The sequence below is a fragment of the Lactuca serriola genome, chromosome 4, assembly GCF_051521515.1.
Source record: "Lactuca serriola cultivar US96UC23 chromosome 4, Lser_US96UC23_V15, whole genome shotgun sequence".
Classification (NCBI taxonomy): Eukaryota; Viridiplantae; Streptophyta; class Magnoliopsida; order Asterales; family Asteraceae; genus Lactuca; species Lactuca serriola.
This window is the reverse complement of record NC_136411.1, coordinates 337077612-337102058: the sequence shown is the minus strand read 5'-3', so window position 1 is coordinate 337102058 and position 24447 is coordinate 337077612. Positions and strand designations below refer to the sequence as shown.

The following is a 24447-nucleotide window of genomic DNA, read 5'->3' as shown; positions in this document are numbered from 1 at the left end:
ATGCTAGAAAGTGTTATATTATATACTATCATGCATTGATTCTTTTGTAATGTCTAGGTACCAAAAGTCACAGAGACTTGACCAATGATATTACAAAATATTCCTTTGGAGATTGTTACAAGACAATTCCATGGAAATGAAGTCTTAAATTCATAGTACAAATCCTTCTTGCATAAAAGTTTCTAACATTCTCATCTATTCTTCAACTTCCAATATGGAACCATTCCATATTGGCCCTATGACAACTCATTATTGATAGACTCCAGTCTATTCATAATAATGTCAATATGGTCCATCCGTTACTATACTTCCAACTGTCCTTAAGTGATATGTGTATTTTTATACATATTTTTATATGTCATATCTTAATATTTTAGCCTTTATTATTCTTATTTAGAGCTAAAATATACTTAATATTCATTTAAATATTCAATTACAGTTGAAATGGGAGCCGAAATGCAAAAGGAAGAGAATGGAGCTGAAAAGATGCAAAAAGGATATTGTTGGCAGATTGACCCCTCTTTAATGTTTCGTGTATACCTGATGACTCATAAGTCCAATTAACGAGATTCAAAATTTTCTGAAAACTAGACGAAATTTCCTACGACTTATGTGAGAGGGCCATTTTCTAATTCGGAATTTATCTTATCCAAAATTGGCCTTGAAGGTGAAACATAAAAGTTGGATGGAAATTCTTTCCAAGTTACTTATTCCCCAAGCACCACTTACCTTATTTTTATTTGCTTAATCCCTAAGCCACCATTAGTTTCCTTATTACAATCCAACTATAATATTCCATATTAATTCCATCTCCCTTCAGCTATAAATACCCTATATCATTCCACCATTTTCATCATCTATGATATTCCACTTCGACTTGTGCAACAAGAAAACTTTGTAGCTTCCGTTTTGAGGGTCTAGAAGGCGGCCAGAGGGCCGTTAAACTGATATGGAGCAAATATCTAAGGGATTGGTGAGTAGATTCATGTCGGTAATCATGTGGTTTGTTATCATGACCATGTTTAGCATTCCATTATGATTCCATTATGTGTTTACTTTCTAATTTAGGTGTAAAAACCATTTGCTTTGTGTTTATGATTAGATGAAACCTTGATTTATAGATTAATTGATATATTGGATTGTTTCATTTATGTTTAATTTATCTTGTCTAGCTTGTTAAAAGATCCTTATGTGTTAATGACAATTATTTTCTATTAATTATTAAGTATATTGAGCTGTATGAACATCTACTTGATTGCTTGCCTCTTATGATTTTGATGACCATCAAGATTATATGCCTAGGAATAGTGAAGATGAAACTAGGGTTAACTAGAAAATAAGTAAATTAATGTGTGAGCATGTGTGATGACCAACCACATATGAGTTAATTGAACCAACCAATTTGATTAACTATTATTACAAGTCTTGCTTGATACGAAATGAACACTAGGAAGCATGTTAGTTTAATCAACTGATCACTGTTTGAATTGACTTGTTTTCTAAAGGATTAGTAATAATGAACATGAACCTAATCATTTTAGAAATCGGTGAACATGAATAAATAAATCTTTGTCTGTAATTATCTATGATTTTAAGGTGTAATTTGTCTAAACCAAAGTACTTAATGAGATTTGACTTCCTGTCGGTTTATCGAGATTTGCTATTTAGTTATTCATTTTTGATTTAATAAAACATTTATTTATTCCTTTCGTGTGATTTGTAATTTATATTAAAATAATTTAAATTAATTCACTACCGTTCCCCTTGTGTTTGACACCCTTGCTTACCAAAGCTATATTATACTCGATCGGGTTCACTACCTGTAAGGTGTAGTTTAGATGCGATAAATTAGGAATTATAAATAAAAAACTAGTGCATTAAATATTCACATCATTAAGTGACTAATCCTTGGCAAACCTTAGATTGTCCTTAACAGTTGTTTAACCACTTTAGTCATATCCAGTTCTATTCCTTTTCCCTCTAAATGCCCTAGGCATTTGGAAAATTAGAACACGAGAATATTATAGCATATGTAATCGATCCTATACCCGAAGCATATGGGACACGATTCATAATGTTTAACATAAAGACATGATACTTAATCATTCTTTTGATATAATATTTCTATTTGCCATGTTCTCAAAATTTTGATTATGAAGAGGTATGTCGTAATCATAACCAAATTTTGAGAATGAAATTAACCTTTCCATATATGGAATTTCCTTATGTTGAACCATTCCAACATAACATTCATATATATATTTGACTAAATGTTATTAAAATCTCAATCTAAGGTATTAGAATTGAAATGAAGTACAATTTCCTGTCCCTTAATTATAGCAAAACAACTTTTCAAACTCTGCAAGTTCCAAATTGAAACTTTTGTTTTCTATAAATAACATTGCTAACTTGCAACATTTACCATAATTGACTATGCTCCCAATAGCATAATAATTATTATCTTACTAGCATAATACTTATGCTCCTACTAGCTTTGACATGTAGTCAGAAATCAGTTCGACTTCTAGAAATCAATACTTATTGACTTTTTTTACCAAAGTTCAGATTTTTCATACGAGATGCTTCGATAAGACTTTATCTAGGCTTCTCAAACTCACACACCTTTCCTTGGATAGCTCACATGTGTGTCTAAACAATTGAATAAATTATAGCAATAAGTCTCAAATGTTTATCCCTTTTTCTGTTTCTCGCAATTCAAATTATGAAAAGGGATGTCGTAATCATAATTGAATTGGAGAATGAAAATATCACAATTCTATCTCCTTAAAAATCTACTTAGTGAAAGAGTTTCCCCACAATCATTTTCATGAATTGGAGAGAAACCTTGTGACACTTAGATTTTATGGTGTATATGTTCCTATCCATGTGAATTTGTCAAAACCATAATGACAGGACAAGGTTAGTGACAAATTTAAACTCATATGGACTGAACTCATTCAATCTTAATTTCTTGCCACTTGGCAACACAAGGGCCTACCATGTCTTCCAAGTTGTTAAGCACCTTACCCTGACTGATCATTGAAACTTTCATTGATCCAGGTGCTTTGCCTTATGCAAACAAATGAGAACCCATAGAAATCACATGCATGGTCAACTTTAACTGGAATGAGCATAGAAATAAGAATATGTCAACACGATAGGTTACAAACCTCAAGTCATGTGCTAGTGATAAACAATAGGTTTTATTCTTAATTAGTTTTTGAAACTTGTCAAGATGTTTATGACTCCCACTGACCTCTTGACATATAATATTCTCTTGTCAAGAATCATTCCTTGACAAAACAAATATTCAAGAGTTAGTGCGGATTCTTATCAAGATAAACACTTCATATAATTGGTCTTAGTTGGTCTCTGTCCTTACCAAGACATCACAACTTACCAATGTCAAATATACAAGAGTAAGAAACATTTTACTCTACATTTGATGAGTGTTTTAAACCTTCCTTAAGATTATGTCACTCAAATTATAATCTTGGAGTATGACTCTAAGACTTGTTTTTGGAACAAAGTATGACTCATCTTATTGATTTAACCACTTCAACAATTCACGATTCCTCTTCTTAGCCATACAAATGCACTAAGATATACTTAAAGGATCTATTGTGATATGATTTTTCATAATCATTAAGATGATCATAAAACATGATACTAAATATTCTCCCATCTTTTCAGATTGGAGAAACTTTTATCTTTCTACCTAATTTGATTCTTCTCATTTGTTCTGCCATACATTGAAACTTTTCCAATGTTTCAGAATTATACTTAATCCTGTAAGTATAACCATATTTACTAAACTTTAGCAAATCATGACGAATAGTCTTATCGATCTTTGTGGTGGACCTGACTAATGCACAACCAAGTGTACCCCATCCCCTAATCCTTCACTTGACTCACATATACATGTGAACAATGAATTAGTCTTAATTTCCAAAAGACAAAGGTTCTCATTCATCACACAATCCGAGTTGCATGATTTCAAGTTTCTATCCAACTGAAACTTGGGTGATGAGAATCTTTCCTTATTTGACAAATTATCGACACTACCACAAACGAAAGAATAAAATTCATATTTCTAACACATTAAATTTTCATAAATGCCATTTTAAGGAGATATAATAAAATAAAAAACAAAATTTTATTTATATATAAAATGCGGAAAAATTTTCCTTACAATGCAATTACAAATGAAAATTATGTTATTACATACTTCCTAGCAATCTATCATAACTCCTAAGCAGCAGCTCAAAAATCCGATCTTCGAACCATGTCTTCGCAATTAGATTCAACATGCTCTTACTTTAAGCTTCCTTCCTTTTACATGATCCTTCAAACATCAAAACGCAACCTTGTCGCATCATGTATTAAGAATCATCAATTAGGAACTTAAACGAGTTAGATAGTGGACTTAGCTGAAGCAGAGTCAAACTTTTTGATTCTACCTTCTCTCAGATCTTTCAGGTAGTCGGGGCAGCTTCGCAACCAATGCCCTTCTCTTGGCAATAGAAACATATAGACACTTTTGGAATGGTACACGAGACTATATCAGACTTAGCCTTTCTCTTTACCTTTTGGTCAACCGAGTTGAACATGGCCGATCCCTTTCCATTGGGAAGAGAAATCTTTTCTGGACTTCCAATGTCTCCATTTTCAATACCCATGGAAGTTTGAGAAGTAGATCTTCCAATTAAATTTGCTTTTCCAGTGCGCCAAATCATTTTTGATTCAACAGCAACAAACAAATAGGTATGATCAATAAGGGTCATGTCATTGTCTATCACATGGTAGTCATTAATGAACTCACTATATGACTCAGGAAGTGATTGAAGAACCCAGTCAACAACCAACTTCCTTGAGAGGACGACACCCAATACTCTCAGCCTGTCAATATGTGACTTCATCTCCAAGATGTGAGTACACACATGCCTTCCATCTTGATGTTTCATTGCAAGCAGGGCTTGAGTGACTTTGAATTTTTCAAGTCTTCGAACTTGTGGGTTAGGGAGAATAATTAGAGGAGGTGGAGGAAGTGAAGCATGATATTATGGGACATCATCTTCAAGAGGAAAGCTTGTTCCAAGAGATTTGGGAAGACCATAGTTGTCTGAACCAGACATCTACAATGGGAGAAATTCAAGTTAGTTGATTTGAGTCCTTAGTATAACACCCAAATGAAATATTAAAGCTAGGACCAAACACAATATTTTATAATTCGGAAGAGGGATGTCGTAATCTGAATGCAAAATATTTGAAGGTAGGTAAATGACGATTTACCAATTTCCACCATGAAAAATGAAAAGAATTTTAGGTTTTAAGTGAATTGAAATTCCTAAATCCTTTGAGATTCATTGAAACTTTCAATGGCATGTTTAAATCTTGATTGTGACCTTTAAATTTGTGATTGGGATGCCGAGGATCACAAAAAAGGTGTGAATAACCATGCAACTTAGCTTGATACACTCAATGTTACAACCACCTAATCATTGTGCCGATTAACCACACACGCTCCATTGATCTTTGATTAACATCAAGCTACCCTTTGCCAAGCACTGTCAGTCCAGATTAGTGTGTCGATTAACCACACACGCTCCACTAACGACTTAACAAGGTGCAAAGTGCAATTTCATGGGTTAGCACCATATTCACATTTTCCTAAGTAACTAAGATTTGGGAATTTATAAGAGTTTAGTTACTTTATATTTATTATTATACTTTTAATGAAGGGAGAATTAGATTCATGTCCTACCCGTTCGGCTAACGACCCTCCACCAGTCAAGGAAGCGTTGGGTGAGAGTGGACACCCATTAAACTTCCATTTTATAGGCAGTAACTTTATACCCCCCCTTATAGACCGACCTCGTGAATGAGGCCTACTAACGGTAAGACTGACTTTACTCTTATACATATATATATATATATATATATATATATATATTAAAACTATAATATTATAATAGTATATGGGTTGAATTTTAAACTTTTAAAATTCTTGGGTTTGGAACTAAATGTTTCAAATTAAGACTTTGCATTTACAAATTCCAAAACCTGAGGGCAAGTTTTAAAATATTCAAAAACCTTTGGAATCCATAACTTATGAGTTTAATATAGGTTTTATGAAAATACTCTTGACATTCCATAACTTGATGACAAGTTATGGAGTTCATAAAAACATTTGGAAAAAAAAAACTCATCAAGTTCTTAACCTATAAGTTTAATGATCTCTTTAAAAGAAAAACTTTTCATTTTCCATAACTTGAGGACAAGTTATGGAATTTATCAATACACTTGGATCAAAAATTGTAACTTACAAAAACAATCAATTTGTCTATGATCTAAATTAAACTTATAAGAACAAGACAATTCATATCAAACAAATTTCATGTAATTAGCCTAACCATATAAACTAATACAAAACATGAAACTTTGACAATTATCTTTTAAATTTGATTAGCATGATCATTACCACATCAAAAATAGGTTTATAAGTTCAAAAATAGTTTAGGGTAATGATCCTAGCTCAATTCCAGCCTTAAAAGTCGAAAATCTACACTCTGGAGCACCAACTCGTCGAGTGTATTAACAAACTCATCAATTTGGTCAGTTTTGTGCTTGGACTCGCGCGACTCCACCAGTGGAATCGGCGAGTCCACTGTCTAGACAGCCAAAAAATCAATTTTTAAAGCATGAACAACAAGTAGCATCTAGTATAATTGAAAAAACCCCTAGGCTATTCTAACACTCCAAATGTGTACATGCAACCCTAGATACTTTGGATCTATGTTTTCTCTATGATACATGTATACATTCAATATTCCAAAGCATCATCCTAACTAGCATACGATGGAGTATAAACAACATGAAATAGAACTTAAATGACATACCTTTTAGAGTAGTTGATGTAACATCCGGGTTCACAGGTATATTATTTTATTCACTTATTTCGGAGTTTGTGGAGGGACTCGGCGAGTTGGTGCTTAGACTCACCAAGTAGGGTCGTGGATTCTCATCCGGGTTCATGACTGGACTCGACGAGTCCACGCTGTTTAATGAAACCCTAATTTCCCGGGTTTGGGACCTATTTAAAGGCCCTTAGGGCCGTCATTTTCGGCTACCAAACCCCAGAGAGAAACCCTAAAAGAGATAGAGCGATTGTGAGAGGAAAGGAGCCATTTCTTGATCATTGTGGTTGATTCTTGCTAGAAGGAGGTGTTTCCAGCTTAGAGGAGGCCAAGGAGGTGGTTCATTTGTGGATTTCGAGCTAAAGACATCATCCTTGAGGTAATATATCGCCCCTTTATCTGTTGTGTTGAAGGAATCCATAGATGTAGAGTTTTTCATGTCCTTTAATGGAAGAAATTGTGAGAACATGGCCCTTATTCACTTTGAAATTTCAGATCTGGGCCCATAGTGGTCTAAAGAACTTATCTCAACTTGCTTTATGTTGAGTTATAGAGGTGTTGAGCTTAGAATGTTATTTTTGGGGATAAATCACTAAGCGAAACCTTTTAGACGTCCCATGAGTGTCAAGATTCGAGCTTTACGTGTTTTTTAGGCTTGGGAAGGTCAGATCTATGGACCAAAGGAACAGATCTGACCTCAGGAGGTCAATTGAGTTTGTGCATGACATGAACTTGCCGAGTCCAAGGGCAGACTCGGCAAGTAGGGTTAGGGTTTCCCGTAAATCACTCAGCGAGTAGACCCGCCGACTTGGGGGAATAACTCAGTGAGTCTGAGAGGGATTAAAGGACTGGAGTTCAAGGCGGAACTCGCCGAATTGATCTTGAGACTCGGCGAGTTGAGTCGGGGTAGCCCCGCGATTCATGCCTAGTGTGACTCATCGAGAAAGGGGAAGGACTAGACATGACAAATGAGACTAGAGAGTTAGTGGACACGTGTAGACTCGCCGAGTTGCCCAAGTGCACTCGACGAGTCAGGTCAAAGTTTGACCGTTGACTTTTGTTGACTTTTAGGGTTTTGTCAACAATGGGGCCTTTGAGCCAAAAGAGGGTTGAGTATAGTCCTGTGAGTTATATTTATGAGAGTATTTATTTTATGTGATTAGGCGGATGCTAGATCGTATTTCTACCGAGTCAGAGATTTGCCGAGACATCTGAGGTGAGTCTTCTCACTATACTTTACCTTGAGTGGTAACTAGAGTTATGTGACAGAGTTATTGTATGTTATTTATGTGATGTGTTGCACTACATTATTTCTATATGATTTATGCCATGTGTATATCAGAGTATATCAGAGTTAGAACCGGAAGGTTCACAGAGCTAGGACCAGAGGGTCCACAGATTTAGGGCCCAAGGGCCCACAGAGTTATAGCCTCGAGTGGCTAGTATGTGTTATGTGTGGTATTTTGGGGAACTCACTAAGCTTTATGCTTACAGTGTTATGTGTTATGTGTTTTAGGTACCAGAGATGATCGCGGGAAGGCGCCGGCATGATTCGTACACACACATGGGATTTTATGTATTTTGATCTTGGGAAATATTTTGTAAAACAAAGATATGATACAATGAGATTTTGTTAATAAATGTGTTTGGAAAAATGTGTTTTAAAATGCGAAAAATTGTCTTAAATTTTATGTTGTTACAATTTGGTATCAGAGCCTTGGTTTGAGGGATTCGGATGCATCTTCGGGCGTATGTGGACTCAAACTGAGGATTTCAGGAGAATTTTGATAATAAAGTAAAATTTTAAAGAGTAAAAAGATTTTTGAGACAAACAGAGCAGAGCCGTGTGTATGATCAGCCAGCACCCGAATGGTGATTTCCCAAAATACCCTTACAATAAGTGTTAAAAGATACGTTATGCTATGCTATATGATGAATTATGTTATGCATGCTAGACTAGACTAGGTATTCTTATTAGGACTAGAGTGGCTTGATATATGATGTCTTAGTCTAGGGGTTTTGCTGCTAGAGATGCTTGAGAATGTTTAGATAGCAGCGAGGAGTTTATGAGAGATCTGCTAGTGAGTAGCACATGATTAGAGAGAGTAGCGTACTTGGGATTTGGGACTCTGGGAGGAGCACTTGGGATGAATGTTGATGCGGTATGGACGGTAGTATTGGGCTTGTACTACTAAAGATACCGGGTCAGTGCGCAGTCAAAGTAAGAATACTTAGGGTACCAAAGATCAAGTAGGATTGGGATATTGAGTGTGTGTACATCCGAGCAAATTACTGATATCTTATGTTGTATTTTAGAGAGGCGTCATGGTAGGGACACGCCACATACGAGGGACCAGTGGAGGGGGTGTGAGCGACAAGGACCTCCGCCAGATGATTCATGATGAGGTGGCTGCTGCCATCCACGATGAGATTCCAGAGATGTTTGGGTCTATCAAGACCAACCTGATAGAGACATTCGACGAGAGATACGCTGCTCTTTCTGATGCTGCTGTTGCTGCGGCCACTGCAGCTGTAGCTGCGACTAGACTGCAGGGTGGTGATACGTTACTGTTCCGGGAGTTCAGCAACACAAAACCACCGGAGTTTGATGGGACCCAGGACCCGATTGCAGCGATGAGGTGGATTTCAGACATTGAGGGGTGTTTCTTCACCTGCTCAGCTCCAAATCATTTGAGAGTCCGGTTCGCGTTGAACCAGCTTCGCTTGGGAGCGAAGGACTGGTGGAAGTTTGTGACGACGCATTATTCGCCTGCTAAGCTTGCTGCAGTGACTTGGGAGAGGTTCACTGCTATGTTTCGAGATGAGTATGTTCCCCAGGTGGAGAGGGAGTGTTTGGCCAAGGAGTTTCTGACCCTCAAGCAGGGTACCGAGTTTGTTACAGTGATTATGAGGATGTTCCATGAGCGGACGATGTTCTGCCCAGAGCACGTGTCCTCTGAGCAGGCATGTATGAGCCGATATCTAAGCATTTTGAGGAGGGATATACGGGAGTTCGTGGCAAACTCAACGTACCGGACATTTGCTGAGCTTCAGGCAAATGCTCGGAAGAGGGAGATAGAGCTGGAGACTTAGGCTAGGGAGGAGGCTGAGTCTCAGGGGAGTGATCGGCGACCGGCGCAGTCCCAGCCGGCAGCCAAGCCTGCTGATTCGAGACCTAGGAGTCAGAAGGGATGCACTTGTGGCAAGTGCGGCAAGAGCCACGATGGGGTGTGCAGAGCGGGGTCTTGCTACAAATGTGGCAAGGAGGGGCATATGGCCAAGGAGTTCCCCAAGGGGTTTGCAGTATGCTTTCACTGCAACCAGACCGGACACCGCAAGGCAGAGTGTCCACAGTTACGAGGGACAACCCAGGGAGCACCTCAGGGATCTGCCCCTACTGCTATCAGAGCTACTGAGAGCCGGCCAGTGAAGGTCGAGGTACCGAAGGCATGAGGGAGAGCCTTTCAGTTGACTGCAGAGGCGGTCCGCGCGGCGCCCGATGTCGTGGCTGGTATGTATCCTTTCTTGTATTTATTTTGATGTTGGGATATTGTGTTTACTTTATGTTATGCGTAGGTACTTTTCTTGTGAATTCTATATCTGCCTTGGTGTTATTTGACTCGGGTGCGATTCGGTCTTTTGTATCTTTGGCTTTTAGTCAGCACATCAGTTTTAGTCGAGAGGCGTTGAGTCGACCTCTGAGAGTTTCCATAGCTGACGAGAGAGCGGTGTATGCCACCGAGGTGATCCGAGGGTGTGTACTCGAGATTTTCGGCGTTGAGTTTCCGATTGATCTAGTTCCTATCGCGATGGGTGACGTCTGTGTCATAGTGGGCATGGACTGTTTGAGCAAATTTGGAGCAGTTATCGACTGCGAGAGACAACTGGTGACCATACGAGACCCTAGTGGGGGAGTTCTGATAGTATACGGAGAGGGTACGCGTTTTGGGTCGGCATTTTGTTCAACCACTAGAGCGAGGCAGAGCCTACAGCAGGGCTGTAAGGGATTTGTAGCGTATGTGATGGATACGAGGGTTGATTCAGAGAGACCGAGGTCAGTAGATGAGGTTCCGATAGTGCATGAGTTCCCGGATGTATTTCCGGAAGAGTTACCGGGTGTGCCTCCCGAGAGGCAGGTTGAGTTCAGCATTGATTTGGTTCCGAGGGTTGCGCCTATCGCCAAGGCGCCTTATCGCCTTGCGCCTCTAGAGATGCAGGAGTTATCCTCGCAGCTTCAGGAGCTGCTGGGGAAGGGGTTTATTCTGCCGAGCAGTTCTCCATGGGGAGTGCCTATCCTCTTTGTCAAGAAGAAGGATGGTTCACACCGGATGTGCATTGATTACCGGGAGTTGAACAAGCTAACGGTCAAGAACCGTTACCTGTTGCCGAGGATCGACGATTTGTTCGATCAGTTGCAGGGAGAATCTTGGTTTCTGGATATCATCAGGTGAGGGTGCGAGATGAGGACATCCAGAAGACAGCGTTCAGGACTCGTTATGGGCATTACGAGTTCATGGTGATGCCTTTCGGACTCACCAATGCACTGGCGGTGTTCATGGATCTCATGAACAGAGCATGCAGGCCGATGTTGGATCGCTCGATGATCGTGTTCATCGACGACATATTGGTGTATTCAAGGTCCAGAGAGCAGCATGAGGAGCATTTGAGAGAGATCCTCGGAGTTCTGAGATCAGAGAGGCTTTATGCCAAATTCTCCAAGTGTGATTTCTGGTTGCGAGAGGTCCAGTTCCTAGGGCACCTCGTTAACCAGAAAGGGATATTGGTCGACACAGCCAAGATTGAGGCAGTGATGAGTTTGCAGGTGCCGAGGTCACCTACCGAGATCAGGAGTTTCCTAGGGTTGGCTGGTTATTATCGGAGATTTATCAGGGATTTCTACAAGATCGTCGTGCCACTCACCAAGTTGACCCGGAAGGGTGTTTCTTTTTCATGGGGTCCAGAGCAGCAGGCCTCCTTCGAGACACTTCGCCAGGGACTATGCGAAACCCCGGTGTTAGCCCTTCCGGAGGGGATGGAGGACTTCGTAGTGTATTGTGACGCGTCGATATCGGGGTTGGGAGTGATGCTTATGCATAGGGGTCATGTAATAGCATATGCATCGAGGCAGCTGAAGCCTCATGAGATGAGGTATCCCACCCACGATCTAGAGTTGGGGGCGATGGTGTTCGCCCTCAAGATTTGGCGTCACTATCTGTATGGGTTCGGTGTACCATATACACGGACCACAAGAGCCTGAAGTATCTAATGGATCAGCCCAACCTGAATATGCACAAGAGGAGATGGTTGGATGTGGTGAAGGATTATGATTGTGAGATCCTGTACCACCCGGGCAAGGCTAATGTTGTAGCCGATGCACTGAGCCGTAGGGCGGAGGGAGCCCCGATGCGGGATGTTTGTTTGAGATTGACAGTCATGACTCTAGTGTTGGACACCATTCGTGGGGCCCAGGTTGAGGCCGTGAGACCAGAAAGCCAGAAGAGAGAGAGAGATTTGTCGGGCTGGTATCGGAGTTCGTTACCGATAGCCGGGGGCTTATGACATTTCAGGGTCGGATATGGGTAATGTTTGTGGGCGGGACACGTACCATTTTGATGGAAGAGGCTCATCGATCGAAGTTCTCGATCCATCCCGGGGCCACTAAGATGTATTTGTACCTGAAGAGGGAGTATTGGTGGCCCTGCATGAAGAGGGACGTCGCGTGGTTCGTTGAGAGGTGCCTAATCTGTCGTAGGGTTAAGGCCGAGCACCAGAGACCGCATGGTAAGTTGCAGCCGTTAGAGATTCCCGAGTGGAAGTGGGAATAGAGTACTATGGATTTTATCACCAAATTTTCGAGGACTGCGAGGGGAGTCGATGTAATTTGGGTGATAGTGGACAGGTTGACGAAGAGTGCCCACTTCCTTGCTATTAGCGAGAGCTCTTCTGCGGAGAGGCTGGCAGAGTTATACGTGGGAGAGGTGGTATCGCGGCATGGAGTACCGGTCTCGATTGTTTCAGATCGAGATGTACGTTTCACTTCCAGGTTCTGGAAGAAGTTTCATGAGGAATTGGGTACGAGGCTGCATTTTAGTACTGCATACCACCCACAAACTGACGGGCAGAGTGAGCGGACGATTCAGACACTCGAGGACATGCTCCAAGCATGTGTGTTGGATTTTTGCGGGAGTTGGGACACATATTTTCCCTTGGCAGAGTTTTCCAACAACAACAGCCATCATTCGAGCATTGGTATGCCACCCTTTGAGCTGTTGTATGGGAGGAGGTGTCGGACCCCCATTTGTTGGGGAGAGGTAGGGCAACGTGTGATGGGTAGTACAGAGATCGTGCTTCAGACGACTGAGTAGATACAGCAGGTCAGACAGAGGTTGTTGACCGCTCAGAGTCGTCAAAAGAGTTATGCGGACAAGAGTCGGTCCGAGCTCGAGTTTCAGGTCGGCGACTTTGTGCTCCTAAAGGTCTCTCCTTGGAAAAGAGTGACCCGATTCAGGAAGAGGGGCAAGTTGGGGCCCCAATATATTGGTCCTTTCAATGTGATCGCGAGAGTAGGCAAGGTAGCCTACCGTTTGGAGCTACCTACAGAGTTGGGTCAGATTCATGACACCTTCCACGTGTCGCAGCTGAGAAAGTGTATAGCCGATGAGTCGGCAGTGGTACCATTAGAGGATATTCAGGTGGATGTGAGCCTATACTATGTTGAGAGACCGGTGGTGATTAGGGATCGGAAGATCAAGGTTCTGCAGAACAAGGAAGTGCCTCTGGTGCAGGTCCAGTGGCAACATCGGAAAGGGTAAGAGCTGACTTGGGAGCCGGAAAGCGAGATACGTGCGCAACATCCAGAGTTGTTTGTAGAGTGAGATTTCGAGGGAGAAGTCTGATTCTAGTGGGGGAGAATTGTAACATCCGGATTCCCAGGTATATTATTTTATTCACTTATTTTGGAGTTTGTGGAGGGACTCAGCGAGTTGGTGCTTAGACTCGCCAAGTAGGGTCGCGGATTCTCATCCGGGTTCATGACTGGACTCAGCGAGTCCATGAGTGGACTCGGCGAGTCCACGCTGTTTAATGAAACCCTAATTTCCTGGGTTTGGGACCTATTTAAAGGCCCTTAGGGCCATCATTTGCGGCTACCAAACCCCAGAGAGAAACCCTAAAAGAGCTAGAGCGATTGTGAGAGGAAAGGAGCCATTTCTTGATCATTGTGGTTGATTCTTGCAAGAAGGAGGTGTTTCCAGCTTAGAGGAGGCCAAGGAGGTGGTGCATTTGTGGATTTCGAGCTAAAGACATCATCCTTGAGGTAATATATCGCCTCTTTATCTGTTGTGTTGAAGGAATCCATAGATGTAGAGTTTTTCATGTCCTTTAATGGAAGAAATTGTGAGAACATGGCCCTTATTCACTTTGAAATTTCGTATCTAGGCCCATAGTGGTCTAAAGAACTTATCTCAACTTGCTTTATGTTGAGCTATAGAGGTGTTGAACTTAGAATGTTATTTTTGGGGCTAAATCACCAAGCGAAACCTTTTAGACATCCCATGAGTGTCAAGATTCGAGCTTTACGTGTTTTTCAGGCTTGGGAAGGTCAGATCTATGGACCAAAGGAACATATCTGACCTTAGGAGCTCAATTGAGTTTGTGCATGACATGAACTCGCCGAGTCCAAGGGCAGACTCGGCGAGTAGGGTTAGGGTTTCCCGTAAATCACTCAGCGAGTAGACCCGCCGAGTTGGGGGAATAACTCAGTGAGTATGAGAGGGATTAAAGGACTGGAGTTCAAGGCGGAACTCGCCGAGTTGATCTTAAGACTCAGCGAGTTGAGTCGGGGTAGCCCCGCGATTCATGCCTAGTGTGACTCATCGACCAAGGGGAGGAACTCGACATGCCAAACGAGACTAGAGAGTTAGTGGACACGTGTAGACTCGCCGAGTTGCCCAGGTGCACTCGACGAGTCAGGTCAAAGTTTGACTGTTGACTTTTGTTAACTTTTAGGGTTTGGACAGCAATGGGGCCTTTGAGCCAAAAGAGGGGCAAAATGGTCTTTTACCCTTCTGAGGGTGCCAAGAGAGGGTTGAGTCTAGTCCTGTGAGTTATATTTATGAGAGTATTTATTTTTTGTGATTAGGCGGACGCTAGATCGTATTTCTACAGAGTCAGAGATTTGCCGAGACATCTGAGGTGGGTCTTCTCACTATACTTTACCTTGAGTGGTAACTAGAGTTATGTGACAGAGTTATTGTATGTTATTTATGTGATGTGTTGCACTACATTATTTCTATATGATTTATGCCATGTGTATATCAGAGTATATCAGAGTTAGAACCGGAAGGTTCACAGAGCTAGGACCAGAGGGTCCACAGATTTAGGGCCCAAGGGCCCACAGAGTTATAGCCTCGAGTGGCTAGTATGTGTTATGTGTGCTATTTTGGGGAACTCACTAAGCTTTATGCTTACAGTGTTATGTGTTATGTGTTTTAGGTACCAGAGATGATCGCGGGAAGGCGTCGGCATGATTCGTACACACACATGGGATTTTATGTATTTTGATCTTGGGAAATATTTTGTGAAACAAAGATATGATACAATGAGATTTTGTTAATCAATGTGTTTGGAAAAATCTGTTTTAAAATGCGAAAAATTGTCTTAATTTTTACGGTGTTACAGTTGAAGCCTTAGACCTTTAAGAACTTGGTGCCCCAAGTGTTGCACCTCAAATGGAATCGCACAACACCGCCAACAAATGGAGGAACTTGAGAAGATGTCACTTGCACTCATAAAATCGGCTTGCCCTCTTGTGTTTTCACTAGTAAAACCTCCATGGGTTTGGTTTCTTATATAGTGTGGCAAACTAGGGTTACACCATGTAAAACCTAATGACTTTCCATATCCCTCATGCTCCATGGGTTAAAACCTCCATGGAGTATCCATGGGTTACCACATGGGTTTAGCCCAATATGAAGAACTATGGATCATAAGCCTACTTTAAAAGAATGAATGATTTACCAAATCAACCCCTTATTCTATTTGTGTATAGAAAATAACTTTCACTTATATTATATAAAAATAGCATAATAAAGTTGTAAATAAGTAATGGGTTCTAATGATGAATACCTTTGTATGTAAGTTTAGTTTATATATAATTTGGTGAAAACAAAACATTCATAGTATAGTGATGTTTTGAAAAAATGAAACTAAAAAAACAATATTTACCCTTAAAAATTAGAAAATAAAAAAAAAAAGGAAAAAAAAACTGTAAGTAATCCGTAGGTAAATACCTACGGCTTACCTACGGATAAATGTTATCCGTAGGTATTTACTTACGGATTACCTACGATTTTTTTTTTTATTTTCTATTTTTCAAGGGTCAAAAGTCATTTTTTTCGTTCTATTTTTTTCACAATATCATTATACTTTGATTGCTTTGTTTTCATAAAGTTATACATCATATAAATGTATATAAAACCATGTATACACATAGATACACATACACACATACATATACATACTCAAATACACATACATATATACACACACATACGTATACATAAGCACACATATACACACATACTCGTACATACATGTACATAAACATACGTACATATACTCAATACATACTTACATTAATAAATACATACATACACTTACTTATATAAATTAATATACATATTTCCCCTAGCTAATTATCATCATTTTTCGTTGTTCGTACATTAAATGTATATATTATTTCACCTTATTGATGTGTTAAACTTTGTTTTTTTTTCGTTTGCTCATTTGTTTATGTGTTAAACACATTCGTTATGATTATTATATATTATCATTATGTATATAAATATTAATATTAATAATACCATTAGTATGATTTTTAATTGTTTGTTTTTAATCGTTTGTGTTTTAAATATTTAAAACAAAACGATCCATAAAAGAGTTTTAACTTGAATAATAATAATAATAATAATAATAATAATAATAATAATAATAATAATAAAAAAGTCGTTGGTATTTTGTAGTTATTCTGTAGGTATTTTTTTCTGTGTGTAGTCTGTAGCTATTATGTAGCTATTTACCTATGGAATACCTACGTGCTTACTTTCGTCGCAATTCTGTAGCTATTATGTAGCTAATTACCAACAAAATAGCTACGGATGTGCGTCCGTCGTTATTCCGTAGCTATTCCGTAGTAATTCCGTTACTAATTTAGGGCATCCCATTCCGTAGGAATTCCATTGGTATTATGTAGCTAATTACCTACGAAAATTTTCCGTTGCTATTTTCGTGTGTCAAAACTCCTCCTTTGTGTGGGTTTAAATAAACTATAACTCACCAACTCCTGTATTGGTGTAGTGTACAAACAATAGAATCAACTTCTGACATTGATCAACTTTTTCGCTTGAGTAGTAATCCCATATGTTTATCGAAAAGTACATTAAGTTCTCTTTTTTACAATTTTTATATCTTTCACTAATAAGTTCCTTAATTCTATCTGTGCTACCAAATATACCCCTTTTACTAGCATCAACTCAAGGTTTTAGCCGTAGGATTTATAGTATTTCCATATAACACCATTTATCCTACACTACTACCTTGTATTTTTTAAAACTTCAATTGCAATAATATCTTTATCAAAACTAATTTAGGAGTTATCTCTAATAGTTAATCCACTCTCACCATTATATTTGGCCTTTTGCAGTAGTGATATGTTTCAAATCGAAAGGAAAACGATCCCCTTGATTTCAATCTAACACCTTTGTTTTTTTTCTTCATTCATAACATTACTTCTCTAAGTCAAATCCCTCACAATACTCTCGAACAAGAAAGTCAAAAGAGTGGTAGGTTGATGTATTTAAATTAGCGGTCAATTTCTAGCATGTTTTACCGTAAATGACAATTGTTATACAACCAGATAAGTGTACTCGGTCGTATAGCAATATAGCTATGGTAAGATTGGGTTGTCGAAATCAGGGGTAAAATGTATGATTTATTAAAGATTTATAAATTTTAATTAAACTATGAATAATTAATTAAGTAGGGATCGATTTTGTTTGAATAAAACCAAAAAAAACTAGATAAAACGAAACAATACTAAAGAATTGATTTGAAAACAGTAATAAAAAGATATGTCTGGCACAAGTCATTCATAAATTTTTGGCTTCTATGGAATTCGGGAAGTTCTTGATGTAAATAGAATGCATATTAGACTATAGGGAGTGGATCATGTCATGCCATGATGACACATTAGCTTTGAAGTCAATGTCATTTACATATCATTTTTGTCACACAACATAAATGACATGCCATTTCGATAGGTAACTTGATAAAATAAAAGAAAAAAGAAATAAAGAAAAACTCTCTCTCTCTCTCTCTCTCTCTCTCTCTCTCTCTCTCTCTCTCTCTCTCTCTCTCTCTCATCGGCACAACCATGCAATTTCCATTTGCCATTTTGCCATGCCATGTTTGAGGATCGGTGTATGCAACCCACACCATGCAAATGACAAGCAAATGCCACCCTCACTCCCCCAATCCTTTTAGTATATTTATGGTGCGATTTAACTTTGACATCCCATTTTTACCCAAAGTTGGAATCTTGATGAGATGAATCTTCCTTGTATCAAACCCTTTTCCAAGACTCGCCCCCCTCCGTGTCGTACTCATGGCAATAGCAGATCAAGCTAATGTAGTCGCACTGTGGGAATATTCAATTTTCTCCCCACCCCGACGTCTAATGTAACTGTAGGGTTTAGTCAGAATTCGCTATAGTAGCCATTATAGTCTCTATAGCCGTTGTAGGGTTTAGCCAGAAGTTGCCATTGTCGCCATAGTCGTCGTAGTGGCCTTAGTAGTCGTTGTAGTTGTATCTTCCCATCTCTACGTGAAATAATTAATTAAAAGAAATCATATGATATTTAAAATGATAAAAACATATAAACTAATAAACAATGATTATTGTAAGCGGCTTATATTCGAGTATCATGCATTTCGACCATTTTTCATCGACCGGCACACATGCATGTATATACATACATGTCTATGTGTGTATGTTTCTTTAGTTTAGACTAGAAGAAAAGTTAATTTTCTCCTTCCTTCATGATATTTCTATCATTTCATTTGCCTTCTTGTGTAAACATGCATACTTAATATTGAAGAACCTGATACGTTAAATGTTTTTTTTTTGGAAGAACTACTCACAAAATTGTACCGGTGGTCACAAACATTACCAGGTAGTAACTACGCAACATATCTGACTTATTTAAAGTATATTCTAGATGTTAGACACGATCACTTATGCAAGTTAAAAAAATGGCAAATCGCATAGCAGTCTATGTCAGCCCACCCCCAGTTTCATATGGAAGGTTAATCGTGAAACACTAATTTGCCAAGATTTGAACCATTGACCTTTTGCTGAGAATTTTGCACCTTAACCGATAAGCTCCCATCGAAGAGGAAAAAATGTGTTATCCACCTCAACCGATAAGCTTCCATTGCGGGGGCAAAAAAAAAGTTAAATGATATAAGTGAATTAAATTGATTTGATTGGATTGAAATACATTACTTCGACAATCCCAAAAGTTTTATGATGTGGATGTTTACGTAATGTGTATAGTTGATGAATATCATACGTAATCGAAATATGCCCTAAAAAGGAAAAGTTTTAATTTAACGGTACGAAGTCAGCGTAGTAGTATTGAGTTGTGATGCACCTTGCCCACAAAGAATCGGAACTTCAAAGTTAGATATAGGGGTGAGCAAAAACCGCATAAACCGCAACCCCAATAAAAACCGATGGTGACGTTTTATGTTTTTTAAAAACCGCAAATTTGCGGTGCGGTGCGGTTATTAGTTTTCAAAAACCGCACCACACCGCATATATTATATACAATTTTTTTTATTAATTATTAATATATTAGATATTAAAAATAAGACAAATTTCATGGATGAAAAATGGATAAAATACTAGAAGACAAAAGTGTTGGTCTTTGTTATGTTTAACTTTGAAAAATGATGAAATTAAACAATTTTAAGATACTTATTGTTAATTACTATTGATTTGACGTTTTTAAGATATTAGTTGTTTGTTATTTAAATTAATTGTCTTATATCTTATGGTTTTTTATTATTACAAATAATATGTTTGAACTCTTAAAACCGTTTGAGCTCTAAACTGTGGTTAAAAACCATACAAAATAACCGCATCAAATCCATTCGGTTAATAACCGCAACACAAAAAAACAAAACCGCACCATAAAAATAACCGTCTAACCGCACCACAAAAATAGCCGCACCAAGTGGTTTTGAAAATGGATTAACCGTATTTGCGATTAGTGGTGAGGTTTTGGCTAATAACCGCACCGAACCGCACCGCGTTTACCACTAGTTAGATCTATTATTAATAATTCAAATATGAATTTTGATATTCTTATATCATCTTTCTAATATATTTGATATTTGGTATTTTGTTTTGTTTTATACGTTGAAACAATAATTCCAATAATTGCATCGATATTCATAAAATTGAGCATATGATATCGGATAATTAAAATAAATAATCTCATTTTACGTATGGTTATAATTAATGAATTAAAGTAAATAATCCCATTTTTGGAATCAATGGTAGAAAATAAATTGTTTCCTAAATTTTATTGCTACAAATATTCTAACACACTAAAATCAAGAGATTTGCACCATTTTTCCATCTCATCAAATTATATTTGATATCCTAAACTACAAACAATTAAAAAAAAATCACATATAAATCCCCATTACGTCTCTAACATCTCCAAGCCCTGTTCTTATAAAATTAAGCATAAGATTATGGATAATTAAAATAAGAGAAATTAAATATTTTTTAATTTTTGTTTCTACCAATCTTTTCTATCCAATTAAATAATGACATAATATAACATTTAATGATCATTTAATAAAATTTAGTGATATTTTATTATACTAATATGACATATGTCATTATTTAAATGGAATGGATAGAATGATTTTTAGGAAAAAAGAACAAATATATTTAATTTCTCTTTATTCTTTAGACGATCAATTTGCAATCAGGGTCATATTTGTACAAGGGTGTTACATATATTCCTTGCACGTGTAAATAACAACTTTCCATTAGAAAAAAACACAAGAAGTAGGATAAGTTATTGCATGGGTAAATTTTCGAAAAGTAGTATGCATACATGACACAAATCAAACACTTTCGATAAAACATAACAAAATGTAAAATATTTCGATATTTATTAGTTTTTCTATAATGAAATCAAAATAAAAGAAGAAAAATCTTTTAGGGTGTTCTTGACGGACGAAAATAACAAAAAGATAGATAATCTTTTGAGATTATAATATTTGAAAAAAATATATAAAGAAAAAAAAAGTAGTCCTTTTGTATTTTAAAATTTTAACAATAAATCACATAAAACAAATGAAGCATAATAAATTTGATTTTAGTAAAAGAAATATGCTAGAATTTAGAGAGGCAAAATCTTTTAGTAATTTTGTGATTTTTTTTATAAACGATTAAAAGTAGGAATATACTTTTGTGATACATTTTTTAATAAAATTCGAAATTGGTTATGAAAATTAATTAAACGACTGGTCCAAATATATAAAAGACACATGGTAAAAAAAATGGTGCTTCAAAGACAAATATAATAAAGATTAAAAAAAATATTATTTATTCTTTGTTATAAATGTCTTCAATTAGCAACCACAAACAATTCAAATTGTTTATCTTTTGAGCTAATTTGAGTTTGAATTAACTTTAGATCGTTAATAATCATTTAGGAATATATATATATATATATATATATATATATATATATATATATATATATATATATATATAGAGAGAGAGAGAGAGAGAGAGAGAGACTTAGGTTCAAATGTTTTTAGCAACTATTGTATGCATGAATGCACCAATAGGAATTTAGGAATAATTTAATCATTAAATAAATTAATTAGGGTAAATTAGTAAATCATGACTCTAAAATTATAGTAATTGAGATAAATGAGGGATTTGATAAAAGGAGTAAGCACGATCTGTCTTCATCTTCTGCTTCGCTTCTTCACAACCCAACCCTAAATCACGAAAGTCTCGGACACCACGACCATCACAGCCGCAATAACCCTAAAATCACCATATGATTATGAAGATTCTAAGTTCAAATGATTCTGAAGATTGGCTGCTAATCAGAATGAAGGAGATGATGAATAGGTTTCACAAGCGCAATTCCTCTTCATCATCGTATGTTGATTTTAAATCAGGAAAAGTAATGGAGCTCCGTTTATGTTTTTAGTTTTGCTGGTCTCTGCTCATGTTCTTCCTCTCAGTAAGTTTATACAATTTCTTCTCGATTTTTCTGGATAATTTAATTCAATTGTTTCTGGGTGTACTTATAGTTCGATTGTAATATTTCTGCATGGACTGTGTTTTTTCCAAATTCCAATTTTTTGTCTTATGATGAATGTGCCTATGTGTGTTATAACAATTGTAATTAATTACAGATGTGGGTAAAAGTTGCCTTCTTTTGCGTTTTTCTGATGGTTCTTTCACCACTAGTTTCATCACTACAATTGGGTGAGTTAATTTCTTAACTACTATATTAAAAATTAATTTGTTTTTTTAAATATGTTAAAAAAATTCTTGATACAGTATTGATTTCAAGATAAGAACCGTTGAACTTGATGGCAGATAGATCAAACTCCAAATTTGGGACACAGCTGGTCAAGAACGATTCCGAACCATCACAATAGGTATAGATTTTTCTCATGTTTTTCAGATTATAATGTTATGTAATTGACACTTTTGCCCCTCTATACTCCAGCTTACTACATGGGTGCTATGGGGATTTTATTGGTGTATGATGTTACTAACAAATCATCTTTCAACAATAAGTTTTTTTTTTGTTTTTTTACCTTATAATGAATGACACATTGTTGACAAATCTCTTTATATCTCCAGACATAAGAAACTTGATTCACAACATTGAACAACATGTTTCAGACAATGTTAACAAGATTCTTATTAGGAATAAGGCTGATATGGATGAAAGCAAAAGGGTATGCTAGTTTTTTCTATTTTTTACAATTTTACCCTTGAAAAAATCCAAAAATGATGTGTCACTAACTCATGATCTTATTTTCTTGTAGGATGTTCCAATTGCAAAGGGTCAAGCTCTTGCGGATGAATATGACATTAAGTTTTTCGAAACTGTAAGTACCCTTTTTTAATATCTTTGAATTATTTATTTGAAACGGTTAAAACACAATTCAGTAAGTTACATTTTGCTTCCTGAGTATTGTTGTTTTTTTTACACTATTATTCTAACAAAATTCGATTTCAATCTCCTTATTTGTCAAGATAGGAAAAGTAAAAAACATTGCAATATAGGAAAAATGGAATACATTCTATTAGAATATGCTATCATTCTCTATTATTTACTTTCTATTAAATAAGTAATGCTTGTATTCTGTCAGAATTTATTTGTATAAATGCATTTTGTTAGAATGTCTTTGAGAATGTTTGTTAACAAAAAGTACATTAGCTTCACTGCTAATACTAACGAATAATGCATCTTATTCTTTCGGAATGACTTGAAGAAGGAATTCACTATTGATCATACAAGAGAAAGATTTAATCGAGTTCAACAACAACTATATTTTGCGAAGAATTACATTCTTATGATATATATCACATTTTCATCATAGTTTGAATCAAGTGCATTATTTGGACCATTGATGAAGATCATGTGTATTTGCTTAATAATTGTATATTTAAGAATGTTATTTCTTAATATTTTTATTCATTTTTGATGATATTCTGTTAGAATATGTATAACTATATTAAATTTTATAAGACTATGAGTTTGTAAGCATATGTATGATTTTGTATTCACATTCGAATATATATGAAGAATATATGTTGAATTATTAAATCAGGTTAATTATAAAAAATATATGCATTGGAAATATATTCCGCAAAAATAAAATTGAAAATATCTTTACTAATTAATGTTTGACATTCTGACAGAATAAAATCAGATTTTTAAATTTGAATTAATTTAAAATATTCAGATTTTTAAAAATAACAGAATTAATTATCCCTAAAAATTCGAAAATTTCTTTTTTTAATATAGGTTAATTGACTAAAATGCCCTTATGCTGGAATTTGTGTGATTATATGGTACATGTTATCACATTCTATTATCATAGACCCTCAGATCATGACCTTTGATTATATTCCATCTAATGGCCTAGATATATGCATTCTGGCATACAATAATTACTAAAAACAAAATAACCTAATATATATATATATATATATATATATATATATATATATATATATATATATATATATATATATATATATATATATATATATCCAAGAAAATTTAGGCCTCCTGGAGAAGTGATTCTTGGATGGTCGTCTGGGTTGCCTACCATCTAGAGCGGCCATGTAAACAACCACGTCAAAATAAGTCAACATCCCCTGATTATAATATGTTTATATATTCAA

At 36.7% G+C, this 24447-nt stretch overlaps 1 pseudogene; it reads left to right on the top strand.

The window, feature by feature from the left end:
- Window positions 1-23458, top strand: part of LOC145099613 (ras-related protein RAB1BV-like) — a 48104-nt pseudogene extending 24646 nt beyond the window's left edge.
- The last annotated feature ends 989 nt before the right edge of the window (window positions 23459-24447 follow it).